Below are 15,387 nucleotides of genomic sequence, written 5' to 3'. Positions count from 1 at the left end.
CCAGGGCAGGGCAAGCAGGACTCTCACCTTCCTTCAAGCTACCAGGCCTCAGTTCATCCAGCCTAGAATCTCCTGGGCACATTGAAGCAGCCCTGGGGCAGGCCTGCATTCAGCCAGCCTCAGAGTTCAGGACTTGGGCTTTACACAGTAGCCTTTAATGCCCTACCTGGATAACCTGAGCAAATTACTTCACTTGGTGGCCTTCTCTGTGCAAGGAAGATAATCTTAGACTGCACTAGAATCTAGGCCATTGCAAAGAGTCATAGAGATTTTTTTTTTTAATGTTGAGAGTTTTGCACAGTGCACGTGGATTGTGATTATTAATGACTTGTCCTTTTTTTCCTATAAACTTGTTGTCATCTTGTATAATGCAGTTTGGGTACCCAGGGCATTGTCGTGGTGTATTCCACTTCTATACCTAAGCACGGTTCTTGTATTATCCAGCTGCTCCGTCAGTGAGCCAAGTGGCAGCCACACAAGGCAAGTAGGGCTCTCCCTCTGCCAGGAGGCATGCTCTTTGCCAACAAGGATTCTAGCTCCTTTCCCTTTTGAGCCTATGATGTAACACAGGACCTGGAAAGCCATAGGACCAGTGGGTACCTGACAGATTGGAGACAGAAGGCCCCCTCATGGATGGAACAGCTCACCCTTTTCAGCCCTCACCTGTCAAGCGCAACCTAGAGTTTCACCCATGTCAACACCTGGAGTTCCAGTCACCTATCCATAGAGGAAGATTCCTTTGCCCAAACCAGCTTCTCCAAGCCAAGGGGAGAGGCCACCATCCCAAATGCAAAGAGGCCCTGCCAGCTGCTGCTGGCATTAAGACACAGATGAGCCCTGTTCTCAGGCTGGCAGTAGATGGCCCAGATGTTGGTGGTAATTTCTGCACTGTGGGTGACACAGGTAGAAAGCAGTGGGCAAAATCAGAGAGGTCAAAGGTTAGGTGCTGGGGAGGGTGGGGGCGGGGCTCTACACATGCTCTGGTGTTAAATGGCAACTCTGCAAAACTTTCTCAAAACCTTCCCAGATCCCAGGAGTAGATCAAAGCAGAGCTGATTTTTGTCATCCCGGTGACTGATGAGTGACCTTTTACCCTCTGATAACTCTGTATGAGGATGAACATTTCACATCCAGCCTGCCTTGTGATGGCTTGTTTGCTCACAGCTGGTGCTCTACCACTTGAGCCACTCCCTCCAAAATTTTACTGGCGGCTTTTTCCTGGTGAATTGGAGGTGGAGTGTCACAGGTATTCCTATCCTGGATGGCTTTGACCCTCGATCCTCCAGATCTCAGCGTCCTGAGTAGCTAGGGTTACAGGTGTGAGTCACAGGTGCTCAATCACATACTCTCTGCTCACTTGAGGGGCTTGCAACAAACCTCCTACTATCCACACCACCTACTATCCACACAAGGAATCAAGCCGGACACCAGGTGCCACGTCCTCAATTCCCCCCCCACACTCATACATACATACCTATACCTGTACCAGGTGCCACTTCCTCAATCCCCCCCACACACACATACATACATACCTATACCTGTACCAGATGCAACTTCCTCAATGCCCCCCACACACATACATACATACCTATACCTGTACCAGATGCAACTTCCTCAATCCCCCCACACACACATACATACATACCTATACCTGTTTTGCTCTCATATCCAACCTGCCACTTCAACCTTTGACCCTCTCCCTCCCCTTCTAGCTCCTCCACAATACAACTCCTCAGAGCAGGTCTGGACCACATCACTGAGGATCAGACTCTGTCCGGGCTCCCCATAGATCCCAGACAACGTGCAATGTCCACCGTTTTTCACCAACTCCCTCCACTTCAGCTTCCACCAGTTCCTCTGCCACCTACACCCCACAAGCCCCAGCCAGGTACTCCACACTGGGACCCTGGAGTCTTGTGTATAGTCACTGTATTCCGTGTCCCTCTGCATCCCTACAGTCTTTTGGTCACTGCCATGGTCTATTTCCACATCAGCTTCTCCCGTTAGATGGAGTCTGGCTTGGGGCCAGATCTGCCATGAGTTCAAGTTCACTAAAGGGAAAAACTGAGTCAATCACAGACCTGCACATATGTATAACCCATGTACATGCGCATGCACGTGCACACACATACACATTCACACAGAGACTACTAACAGTACAGATGCTGCCATCTATGGGCAAGAAAAGCATTGTGCTCTTTGCAAGGCTGGGACATCAGGATCCCAAATTGGCTTGGTTTACAATGAGCCCCGGCTAAAACCAAGTTAAGTTGGCTTTCCAGTTTGGACTTCAAGGCCACAGTAAAAAGGCCACTTAAAATCAAGAGCAGCACACCAGGGCCTTAAATCCACCTACATGCTCCCAAGGGAGCCAGGAAGGGAGGGGTCTTGTTTCAGCCATCACCATCCATCCCTGTTTGTACCTTCCAAGAGCCAGGGGTGGCCACCCTCAGAAGGCTAGCCTTTGGGTAGCCCTTTGCTGCTAGTGGAAGTGTGTAGGCTCCCTTGGGACCCCATCCATCTAGGTGACAAAGGGAAGCTTCTATCTTTCAGGTGATGGAAAGGTTGCAGCAGGGTCTTTTTTTTTATTTTTTCCATCCTTATGAGACCATTTCCAAGAGTCTGGTAGATGTCATAACTATTCAAATGTCCCAACCACCACCAGTTGACCAAGTAGCAGACTCTATGCAAGCATCTGGTCTACTGTCCATAATAACTCTGCCAGACCAACATCATTGTTCTCATTTTACCAAGCAAGGAAAGAGGCTCAGAGAGGTAAAGGAAGCAGGGGAGGGTCACACAGCTAAGACATCAGGGCAGTTTCTACCCAGCCAGGCAACCCCCACCCCATACTCAGTCTTGCTCTCCCTAAATTCTAAGCCAGAAGGGGCAGTTTCTTGCTCACTAGAGACAATTCAGGACATTGTGGCTGCTTTAACTCAGAAATGAGCAAAGTTCTGTTAAGGGCATCATGTGTTTGAAGCTTCATGTGCCGCCTGCCCTCTCTCTGGTCTTCCTTGTTTGTTTTTTGTTTTGCTTCGTTAACCCTTTAATAATAATAAAAAAACATTCTTAGCTCAGAGAATACAAAAAATAGATTAGGGCTGGGAGCCAGTGGCTCATGCTGTAATCCTAGCTACTCAGGAGGCTGAAAGCTAAGGATCACGGTTCAAAGCCACCCCAGGCAGGAAAGTCTTAGCTCCAATGAATCACCAAAAAGCTCAAAGTGGAGCTGTGGTTCAAGTGGTAGAGCACTAGTCTTGAGCAACAAGCTTAGGGACAGCACTCAGGCTCTGAATTAAAACTGGAGGATCAGCACACACCACACACACACACACACACACACACACACACACACACACACACAAATAACCTGGGTCCCCACAGAAACTGTAGTTTGTAGTTTGCATCCATAGATAATGCTTTTGGTCTTAAATGTAAAACCTCCTCATGGAAAGGTTTAGGTTTATCTAAACCACAAAAACAGGCCTCTTAGCCAGACTCCAGAGGCTCAAGCCTGTAATCCTAGCTACTCAGGAGGCTGAGATCTGAGGAATGTGGTTCAAAGCCAGCCTGGGCAGGAAAGTATGTGAGACTCTTATCTCCAATAAACCACTCAGAAAACTGGAAGTGGCGCTGTGGCTCAAGTGGTAGAGTGCTCGCCTTGAGTTGAAGAGCTGAGGGACAGCTCCCAGGTCCAGAGTTCAAGCCCCACAACCAACAACAACAACAAAAAAGGCCCCTTAGCCCTTGTCTCCTTCTTCAGATGGCTTCCTACTCAATCGCTTTCTCCTGACAAGGGCTCTACATCACTCAGCAAACAGGCAGCACATGATTCCAAGGATTTCTCACATTCTACAAACTTATAATTGTAGGCTAAATAGACAGAGGCCAAATATGATTCTTAGAAAGAAACACAAGAGTAAGCCATTAAGAGATCTGGGCTCTAGGGATGTCACTCATATCTGAGGGTGTAGCTAAGTGAGCTTAGCTCAAATTCTTGGGCTACATCTCGAACAGCACAAAGAAAAGAGAAATTAAAACTGAGCTCTTTATCCTTGAATAAAGGACCTAACTCTTAAGTTCCTTACCTCTTAAGTATTGGTGCTAGGGGGTTTGTTTTGTTTTATTCGGCTGGTACCAGGGTTTGAACTTAGGACCTTAGGACCTTACATTTATGTGGTTCTCTCACTGTACCACTTGAACCACCTCTCCAGCCCAACTTTTTGAGATGGAATCACATGGATTTTTCAGCCAGGCTGGCTTCAAACTGTTGTCCTCTGGATCTCAGCCTCCTGATTGGCTAGGATTATAGGCATCAACTACCAGCTCCTGGCTAACAATTGGATTTAAGTTGATAATTGGTTTTGAATCTTGCAATTCCAAGTAGGATTCCAAGCACTCATTGGGAGTTCATTAGAAATGTGAATCACAGGCACTACCCCAGCCCTAGGGGACCAGCACCTGCATTTTAGCCAAATGCCAGGTGACCTGTGTGTATGGTAAGTTTGAGGAGATACCCAAGTATATCTTTTTTGTTTGTTTGGTGCTGGTTCTAGGGCTAGAACTTGGGGCCTGGGTGCTTCCCCTGGGCTATTTTTAGCTCAAGGCTAGCACTCTATCACTTGAGCCACCATTCCAATTCCACTTACAGACTTTCCTGCCCAGGCTGGATTTGAACCTTGATCCTCAGATCTTAGCTTTACAGGTATGAACCACCTGCACCCAGCTCCTGGCATTCCTTTTACCTGCAAGTGCTACATTGTTAACAAAACCCCAGAGGAGAGAAGATGTCTGAAGCAATCTCTCTCATGATGTCATAGGGTTAAGTATCTGACCACCCATATACTTGCACCAATGACATCATAATCATTCCACTCTAGGTGTTGAAATCTGACCTTAGACGAGGGGAAAAAAGAATGGGGGTAAACAGAAGGTGGCATTCCTAGTTCACAGAGTGGGGAAGACCAGGTCAAAGAACCAACTTAGAGTTGAAAAAAAAAAAAATGACCTACCCATGACCACCAGGGCAGGAGTAAGAGTGGACCCAAGGCCAAGTTCCTCATTCTTCTCAAACCACAGGTTTAGTAACAACTGAAATAACAGGTTTAAAGATCAGATCTTTTGCACTCTCACAGCAGTAGAACAGCTTTGGGAAGGCCAGGCAATGGCTTCTGAAAAGGCATTAGCTCCCTCAGGGTATGAGAAGTGAGGAGGCAGGCAGGGCTAGGCAAATTTCAGGGGCAGTCAGGAGAGCCGACTGACCCATGTCTCTGGGGGCTTGGACACATCAAGTCCAGTCAAGAATGGAAGAAGAGGGTGTCTTGGCATGAGGACTGAAAGAATGTGTGCCTATTTTACAGGTGAGAAAACTGAGGCTGCAAGCCAGGCCGAGACTCCTTACCAAAATGAAGACTTTCTCCCTGGAGCTGATCATACCTCAGCGCTTGTGGACATAAGAATATGCACATGTGCAAATGATCAATATGAAAATGATCCGTCTCCTCACAATGCGTTCTCTCTTATGCATGGATTCGTTTGGGAAGGCATTTATCCTGGACTGAGAGAGCAAGGTCCCCAGTGCAGTGTCCCTCCAGCCTGGATTCGTATAAGAATCCCATGGGGATCCCATGAAAATGCAGCACACAATTTAGTAGGCCCAGGTAAGTGGGGCTGCCAGTTAAAATACTGATTGCCATTGATATCTGAATTTCAGACACAATGAAACTTCATGGGCACAAGTATGCCCTAACTATTACAAGGACAATAGTAATACTAAACAATTACTCTTGTTGTTTAATCTGAAATTCTAATTTAACCAGTATCCTGTTTTCTTATTTGCTAACTATGGCAACCCTAAGGGCAGAGCCTGAGAGTTCACATTCCAGAACTGTGCCTAGATGAAGCCCTTGTGCATTTAAATTTATGAAAACTGAGTTGTATTATGCAACTATAAAATTCTGGGCTTTCTTTTTTAAAAGATTTCTAAAGAAACTAGGTAGGCAGCTGGCACCTTCTTAGAATGTTATAATAAACAAGTGTGAGAAAGAAATATAAGCCAGCTCTGGTGGCTTATACCTGGAATCCTAGCTGCTCAGGAAGCTGAGATCTGAGTAGTATAGTTCAAAGCCAACCCTCCCAGGAAAACCTATGTGACTCTTATCTCCAATTAACCACCAAAAAGCCAGAAGTGGAGCTGTGGCTCAAGTGATAGAACATAATAAGCCTTTAGTGAAAAAGCTAAGAGACAATGCCCGTGCCCTGAGTTCAAGTGCCAATACTGGCACACACATGAGAGAGGAAGGAAGAGAGGAAGGGAGGGAGGGAGAAAGGAAGGAAAGGAAGAAGGGAGGGAGGCAGGAAGGAAAGGAAGGAAAGAGGGAGGGAGGGAAAGAGCGATTCTCAGAATGGACAAGGTAATACAAACCTGCAATTCCAGCTACTGGGAGGACTGCAATCCTAGACCCTCCAGGTAAAACTGAGAAAGTATTTGAAAAACAAACTATGACTTTTCTTAAGCAATCCAGCCATGAGTAACCAAGCTGAATATATAGCCAATAAGCAAGCATAAGGCCCTGGGTTTCAAGCCCAGATACCAAAAAAGAAAAAGCAAAAATTACAAGGACTAGAAACTAACAAGTTAGAGGCCCTGAGTTCAAGAGAAACCCCGGGGAAGAGAGGTGCACAGGGGCTGGGCCCTGGGCTAGTCACAAAAGCCAACCTCCTCAGAGATACTGTTCAAGGGTACCACCAATTCCTCACCCTAAATCAGGATGCCAAGAACTCCCAGCCAGTCCTTCTCTTAAGTCTACACACAGGGAACGATCTGTCCCTGCCTACTCACTTCCCAGGGGAGTTTTGAAGCAGATGACACAAGAGAAGTGACTGTCACTTGTAAAGCATCTTGTTAGTGCTGATGTTACAGATGAGGAAACTGATGGACAGAGGGGTGAGATGTTCATGGTCTTTCTTATTAAAGGTATAAAGTATGCTGGGTTCATGACTTTAATTGTAGCTATTCAGGAGGCTCAGATTTGAGGATTACTGTTTGAAGCCAGCCCAGACAAGAAAGTGCATGAAATTCTTATTGAATTAACCACCAAAAAGCCAGAAGTGGTAGAGCACCAGCTTTGAACAGGAAAAAAAACAAAAAACAAAAAAGCAAGAAAGGATGGGATGCCCCAAGTTCATGCTCCAGTATTGGCACAAAAACAAATGAAAATTGCAAAAACTAAAAGGGGTTTTTAATGAAATGAGAAACTATTCAGGCTATAATATTAAAAAGAATCAAAAAGTTGGAATAAAAAAATAATAACTGCAGATGGGGGACACGATGAATGGAGTGACATTGGCCATGATGCATTGCACTTATAAACTGGCATGTTGAATTGAAACCCTTCTGTGCAACTACTTAAAAATAATAAACAAATAAAATTAATAGTTATTTTTTGCTGGTCCTGGGGCTTGAACTCAGGGCCTGAGCACTTTCCCTGAGCTTCTTTCACTCGAAGCTAACAATCTACCACTTGAGCCACAGTTCTACTGGCTGTTTTGGTAATTTATTGGTGCTAAGAATAGGACAGACTCGCCTGCCTGGGCTGGCCTTGAACCACGATCTTTAGATCTCAGCTCCTGAGTAGTTAGGATTGCAGACATGAGCCACTGGCACTGGACTTAAATGTTAATATTTTACTAAAAAAAAAAATTTGTAACTACAGTGTGACCACAAATATGTGGCCTACACATATGTACTGAAACTTCCAGAAGGAAAATATTCCCATCCCCAATGTTGGCAATGATAGTTTGAGGTTAGCAGAATTACAGATACTCTTAGATTTGTTTTATTTTCCAAATTCTCCATCACAAGCACATATTATAATGGGTAAAAGGAGAGCAGACAAAAGCATATATGCCACCCCTTCTGTCAGGTCCCTCCCCCAAATTTAACAAGTATTTACTGAGTGCCCACCAAGGGCCCAGCCCTGCCACAGTCCAAGCCCTGCCCTGAAAGCTCACATATGTGGAATACAAACCCCTTGTTTGGCAAATAAGCCTGGCCCTGATGATACGTTTGTTGAAGTTGGAGAGTAACAAGACTATTTGCCTAACCAACTCAGCAGAGGAAAGGAATCCACTCCCATAAGGTGACTAACCTTCAGCACAATTTCACGGCTCAAATCCTTTCTAGGTCCTTGGGGTGGGGGTGGGGGCGGGAGAAGGACTTCAGGAATATTACATAGTTAAAGATCTCATTCCTTATGCCTTGAATTCAGGAGATGCAATGTCTACCCTGTGGGAAAGAGCGAACCAGGGAGGAGAGGGAGGATGCAGGAGGATCTGGGAGGAACCTGGTTGGCCCGGTGGCTCCTACTGACCAATGAACAAGACAGCCCATGCTCCAGGCCTCTAAAATCATGTCAACACCTCTTTCTTCCTGGAACCATTAAAAGATAAAACAAATCAGTGCAAACACACAGTGGTCACCATTATCATCACTATTAGGTTACACAACAGAGCAATCAGTTCCATCCAAATCCAAGAATGGCAGCTGTACCTCGGTGTCAGCCAGCTGTGGGTTCCCGTTACACTCTCTGGCACACAGGAGCCGGCTCCGGCGCAGGGCACAGAGCCTTCGGACCCCGATGCCAGCAGCGTTGGCAAAGCCTGGCATCATGCTATCTACCTATGGTGCAGCACAAACATTGGAGCCCAGAGAAAAAGGCAGGCATTGGTTTAAGCCAGCCAGCTCTCTGTCAGTGGCAACACTGACAAGGCCAGGCCTTCGGCTGGGCAGCCCTGCTCCCACACCCACCACTTTTCTCTGCTCTACCCTTCAATTGCAGATGTGGTCCAGGCAATACAGCGTTTGGGGGAAGGGAAGCTCTGGAAGCTGGCGAGCAGGAGGAACTGTCTGCTTGTGGTCCCCAACTTAACAAACCACATCAGACTGAAATATGACACACTCGCATGCAACTGAAGGGAGGCCCTATTTTTACTTAACAACCCTCAGCTGCTTAAACATTGGGTTCTTTCTTTCCCTCCCCTCCAAAATGCAGAACTCCTGGAACCTGCTTTGCTCTACAACAGCCAGCATTTTCTCAGGGAATAAACAAGGAAGGGGTGGTGGTGGTGGTGGGGGGTACTTTTCCTGGCTTCTCCAGATACATTTGCAGAGGAGAAACTCAAATGGTAGAAAAGGGGGAGCCAGCCCTGGCTAGGTTCCCATCTGCCTATGATTTCTGCCCATAAACCCTGTATCCAGGAGTCTTGATTTCCTGAAAAGGATGGGAGGCCAACCTACCCAGCCCCTCCCCCTCCACACTGGGGCCCAATGATGGTAAAGAAAAGCATGATTTATAAATAACTGTGGGCGGCCCCTTCTGGCCTCACTGAAGCAGCCGAGCTTGCACACAACTCTCTGCCCTCCTGACAGCCATGGCACACCCCCATCTGTCCCTCTGCTGTTAGGTCTGGAGAGACTATTGAGTGCAGTGATTAAGCGATATGGCTCGATGGTCAGATCACCGGGACCCACTATTATTTATAGGCACTCAATCAAAAGCCTGTCTGAGCCTCCATTTCCTCATCTGTAAGAAAAAAAAAATCCTATCTGCTCCACAGGACCAGTTACAAGGAGTCAATGAAATAATTCATCTTCCAGTGCTTTCCATATTGAAAGGTAGACTTTTTTGGTGATTTGCATGCACCAAAGTTCTTCCCTCTGACAAAAAAAGGAAATGGAGACTCAGTGAGAAAGGACTTTTTTCAAGAACTGAGATTGTAGTTCCACTCTTAGGCTGGTCTTCTAACTGCTCTCATGTCTCTAGTCTCTAGCTAGCAAGCAAATCGAGGCTATAGGTAGAAGCTGAGACCTGGACATCTGCAAGTACTACAGACCACCTAGCCTTTGTAGCATATACCTATAATCCTAGTTAATTGGAAAGCAGAGATGGAGAAGATAAGTCTCAAGGCAAGCCTGGACAGAAAGTTTATGAGATTCCATCTCAACCAATTAAAAAAAAAAAACTGGGTTCAGTGGAACCTACCTGTCATCCTAGCAATATTGGAAAGCAGGAAGTGCAAGTAGAAGGGATCAAGATCTTGGCTGGCATAATACAAGATATATATCTTTTTTTTTAATGAAAACAAAGCCCAGGTGCTGGTGATTCACTGACAATTCCTAGCTACTCAGGAAGCTGAAATCTGAGCATTAAGGTTCCAAGCCAGACCCAGCAGGAAAGTCCATGAAACTGTTATCTTCAACTAACCACCAAAAAGTTGGAAGTGGAGCTGTGACTCAAGAAAGAAAGAAAGAGAGAGAAAAGAAACAAGAAAGAAAAGATAAAAGAAAAAAGGGGGTAGTGGAAGGGCTAAGGCTATGGTTCAAGTAGAAAAGTGCCTACCTAGCAAGTCCAAGGCCCTGAGTTCAAACATAGAGGGACAAAATGTATTACAGACCAAATGGAAATCATCTCAGTGACCAGACAACATGTCACCCAAGGTCATACTGCCCCCAAGGAGTTAGAAGTGACTCATAGAACTGAGTGGCCACACTGGCGAAAGAATATTTAGAGGGGTAGAGATACCTATACACTCTTCTCTAATTCAAAACTAACAAGAAAGAAGAAATAATAATACTGAACATAACTCGGCATCTGTATTCAAGGCCTGCTTTGATATAAAATTATGGCAGGTTCAGAGACCTTCACTCTGATCCCAGCCCCGTAAGCCCTGCTCTAGTTGGACTTGCCTTCTGACCACACAATGGCCTCATCATGGCCTCTTCATCTCCAGTTCAACCCTCCTAATGCATCCTCTACATCAACCACCCCATGAATGAGAATTAGTTTTGGTCATGAGTCTTTCTCAGCTCCTTCTCTTCAGAATGAAGTCCAAGCCCTAAGTTTACCGTCCAGTTCCAGCTACAAACCCAACTCTATCACCCTACTCTGACTCCACCTTCTATTCGAGCTAAAATGGATTGCTCAAAAAACCTCAGTGCCTTTGCACAAGCTGGCCCTGCTTCTCAGAATAGCTTTTTCACTGATTTCTTCTCTCCTGACAAATTATTACTCATTTCTGAGACTTTGCTCACCTAGACAGAATTAGCCACCCCTCTCCTAGAGAGTAACTATCAATATGGTGTGGTTGTGCACATTGTTCCCATGAGAAGCACTTTGAGAGCTGAGGGCTTTACTCTCCTTGGATCTTTGGGGCTACTGGGCCCCTCATAATTCAGGCCACAAAGCAGAAGAGGGCTGTATCAAGGAAGGAGGGAGGGAAGGAAATGCCAGTCAGATCTGCTTCCTGAGGCTCATGTTAATTCATAATAATAAAAAAAGACTATGGAAAATTCTGAAGTAAAGTTCCCTTCTCTGTGGGGTTCACACAGAAACCTTTGCTGCTGTGTAATTCATCCAAATGCCAAACCAAGCTCCCCCGGCTGTTTCCAATTTCTCGGGCACTTATAAATAGGATACCCAAGAAAGGAAAAGGAAGTTTCAAAGGAGTTAGAGGCCCACTGTTTCCCCTCCCCTCCCTCCACCTTCTGCCTCTAATGACTCCTTAAAATATTAAACAGCACCCCCCCCCCAAGTGTATGGGGGAGTCCTCTAGTGACTTGTGGCTCAAGGTAAAGTGCCTGGCTAACAAGTGCAAGGTTCTGAGTTCAAACCCCAGTACTGGAAAGAAGAAAAAAAAAGTACTACAGGCCAAGTACATAATCAGCATAAAGCACACTAGAACTGCATCCACCCCATTGTGTAGCTAAGAGCAGGTCACAAAACCTCTCAACCCTGGGTGGGTGGGGGGGGGGGGGGGAGGATGAGTTGAGAATTCAGCTCACTATAAAGTGCCCAGCAGGGAGTGGTCCTGGTGCCCTGGTCAGAAATGTGGCTCCAGGAGAACAGGACAAGCAGGAAGAAATCTTTGAAAACTCCCTGAGGCCAAACAAAAACCAGAGGCACCACCCCATAGGCCAGCCTTCCACATAAACCGCTCTCTTCCTGGGACAGCCACGCAGGAGCCCTGGGTAGGTTCAAGATCCCTCTCTGGCTTTGGCCAGGGTATGACCACAGAATGGGCAGGGGGGGGGAGGGTGGATGTCTGGGCGGGCAGGGGAGGAACTCCAAAGAAAACCAACTTCTGCCTGCCTGCCTAACCCCCACCTCCCAGCCCCCCAACTTCCCAAGACTGGGGCTCTCCCTGCCCCCCCCACCTCCCACCCCACTGCTAGATCCAGGGAAACTGCTGTACTCAGGTTTGGGATTGGGGGGTGGGGTGGGGGCGAGTGGACCCGAGAGGTGATGGAAGCCCGGGAAAAGAGGGTTCCGATCACCGCCTCGACGCTGGAAGAAGTTGTGGTCTCAACTCTGATAGATAGCTGGTTGAGCGAGAGGAGTCGGTAACACCCAGGTCACAGACGCAGGCAGGTGTCGGGCCAATCAATACAGGGAAGAACTTTCTAACTGTCCTGGGCCTAGAAAGAGGAAGGAGGTGGAGCAGGCTCCCACCGCCCGAGGAGGGCAGGCAAAGCTGTCACCCAGGGGCGCGGCCGCCCCGCAGAGCCACCGCCCTGCCCGGGGCGGGACGGCCACCTGCATGCCCGCCCGGACACCCCAGGTGCCCGGGAGACCCGGACCCAGCCCCCGGGTCGGGGTTAGCTCGGGTCTTTGCCGTGGCGGGGGAGGATGTGAGTCGGAGGCCGGGACCTCTCCCCCCTCCTGCCCCAGCCCCGGCCCACCCTCCTCCGTCCCCTGGAAGACCCTGGAAGTCCTTCTGCGGAGCTGCCCAGAGGAAGGGCTGGGACCGGGAAGGAGAAAGCAAAGGGGACTGAGGAGTCGGGCCCGGGAGCCGCAGATGCCCCGGCCTCCCCCCCGCCCTACCTGCGGCTGCGGCGCTGGCGCTGGCGACGGCGGCTGCTGGGTCCAGCTGTGCTCAGCTGGTTCCGGGCGGCGGGGGCGGGGACGCGCAGCCGGGGCACCGAGAGCCAGCGGCGGGCTGGTGGGCGGGGCGCGGGCGAGGCTGGGGGCGGGGCCTGCCCGGTGGGGCGGGGCCTGGGCAGGGCGGGGCCGCTCTGAGCTAACATCAGAGCAGCCTAAGTCATTTTAGGAAATTCCTCACCCCTGCGTCCCCCTCCCCACCCCCAAGAAGACAGCCAGATAGCTCCCTGCCTGACGCAGAAGTAAACTGAGGCCCTGAGTGGGGAGGGGGGAGTCTGAAGAGGCCTAGGATGGGGGAAGGTCACTCAGGGGTGGCTCTGTAGTAGCCAGGCTGGCGAGCTCCGTGGGTCTAGGCAGCTGGGCAGCTTGCGGTGCCCAGCCAGGGCAATGGAGAGCAGAGTCCAGCCCAGGGCAAACTTAAAAAGACAAAGCCCTCCGATAGTGAAACGGGCTCAAAGAGGAGAGGAAACAGAACAAAGGAGACTCATTCCCAACCTCAGCCAGAATGAAGAAAGCAGAGCATCCCTGACATGAGACACGAGACAGGTGAGCCCAGCCTTGGAGTCCGAAGACCTGTGTTGGAATTCTTCACATCTGCCAGTCCAGCAAATTCTGGGTAACTGAGTCAGGGCATTTGAGTCTCAGTTGACTAATTTGTGAGATGGACACAATTAGTCACCTCTCCACAGGATGGTAGGGGAGCTCTGACGGGAGGGAACCTCACAAATCAGTGGCAAGGACAGTGGCTTCTCCACATTATTAGTTTGTTATAGTATCATGTGGTTATTAGTCCAAGGACAGGTATTATCACAGGGGAGAGAGAAAATCCACACTGATCAGAAAGGTGACTGCAAGATCGCTCTTAAACAATTGTACGATTTTAGTGATCTCAACTGTACCTCACACATGTGTGAGAGAAGTTACCATTTATGGTGTCTCAGAGCACAAGACAGTCTCCCAACAGTCATGGTAGAAATAGGGCTCCCCTGGCCTCAAGCAGTTACTCTACAAATCAAGTCTGGAAGAAACTCCCTCCTGGAGAGGGCACTGGATCAGATGACGGAGACTCTCATTCTCAGGCTAGGTGCTGGCAGTAGCCCCGTGTTCTTCCAGAGTGAAGCTCCCTGGAAGACAAGATAAAATTGCTGGGTGCTAAGGATCAGAGGAGGAAAGGCTAGCGATGTTTCAGTAGCAGAGAAAAGCAAGAACACAGAACTTGCTTCCTGCTTTTTCCATTGAGAAACAGCCGGGGAAGCCACATGGCCTGGGGAATCCCATTCTGGCTCTTCCTCCCACCCACCTCTCTTGGTGCCACACCAGTGACCATAGGAACCATTTCTCAATGGCTCCTGACATGCGCTGGGCTTCCGTGGTAGGCATTAGTTATTATGTGCATTTTTTTAGAACTAGAGATCAAGCTACTTTTGAAAGGGTTCAACAACTCTCTGGTCTTCTATGAGTCCTCATTCCCTGCTCCTTTGCTTACTGTCCTGTGTCACATTCCATCATCCTTCCTGGTTTGGGAAGCTGCCAGGTTCCATTTGATCTGAGAACTGAAGCAGGGTGCCCAACACCCTCCCTGGAGGAGGAGGGAGGGAAGGCTCATCGCCTCTCTCTGTTGCTCTGATTTTTCCAGAGTCTATTTGTGTCCCAATGGTGGGGGGGGGGGGGGAAGAACAAAAACATAGGTTGTTGGCTTTAGTGCTCTTTCATTACACACCCCAACACTCACATGCCTTGAAATTACCCAACATATCATTTCTAACTCCTCTCAGCAACTTCTCCCGCAAAGGGGAGGCAAATCTCTAAACCTGGGTCTCCATAGGAGACTATTGTATTAGGATAGAGGGAATATTAAACACTATTAGACAACATCTGGACTGTCTCCTCCTTCAATTCTATTTTATCTTACTAATCTTTAAACATTTTTGTAAAGGTGATGTACAGAGGGGTTACAGTTAGATAAGTCAGGAAATGAGTATGTTTCCTTTTGAACAGTCTCACCCACTCCCTCATTCTCTCCGTTTTTCTCCTCACATCTTCCCTCCCCCAAGTTCATTTCCAACATAGTGTCTAGTGAGTATCACTGCTGAATTGGTTTACTTTTAAAAAAAAGTAAACCAACTCTGAGCCAGTCTTGAACTCTGAGCCTGGGTGCTGTCCCTTAGCTCTTCAGCTCAAGGCTAGCATTCTACTATCTGAACCACAGCACCACTTCCAGTTTTTTTTTCTGTTTATGTGATGCTGAGGAATCAAACCCAGTGCTTCATGTATGCTTGACAAGCACTCTATCACTAAGCCACCTTCCCAGTCCTGCAATGGGAATTTCTAGGCAGGGGTTCATCTGGGGCTCAGGGTCGCAAGCAGGACAAGAAGGTACATTTACTTGGACTCCTCTCTGCCCAACGCTTCATTCCTCTCTCTTCTCACAGAGCATCTCTGCTTT

At 48.1% G+C, this 15,387-nt stretch overlaps 1 protein-coding gene across 2 annotated transcripts in view; it reads right to left on the bottom strand.

Moving 5' to 3' along the window:
- The window catches only part of Gsn (gelsolin), a 57,913-nt gene extending 44,946 nt beyond the window's left edge, over positions 1–12,967 (bottom strand). For both annotated transcript variants that reach the window (XM_042678616.1, XM_042678618.1), the window contains exon 1: positions 12,885–12,967. The gene's annotated coding sequence lies outside the window, so the exon portion shown is untranslated. The remainder of the gene's footprint in view (positions 1–12,884) is intronic.
- Between the last annotated feature and the right edge of the window lie 2,420 nt (positions 12,968–15,387).

Source organism: Dipodomys spectabilis, unplaced genomic scaffold (assembly GCF_019054845.1).
Source record: "Dipodomys spectabilis isolate Male_0828 unplaced genomic scaffold, ASM1905484v1 ptg000046l, whole genome shotgun sequence".
Taxonomy (NCBI): Eukaryota; Metazoa; Chordata; class Mammalia; order Rodentia; family Heteromyidae; genus Dipodomys; species Dipodomys spectabilis.
This window is presented reverse-complemented; position numbering and strand designations above follow the sequence as displayed.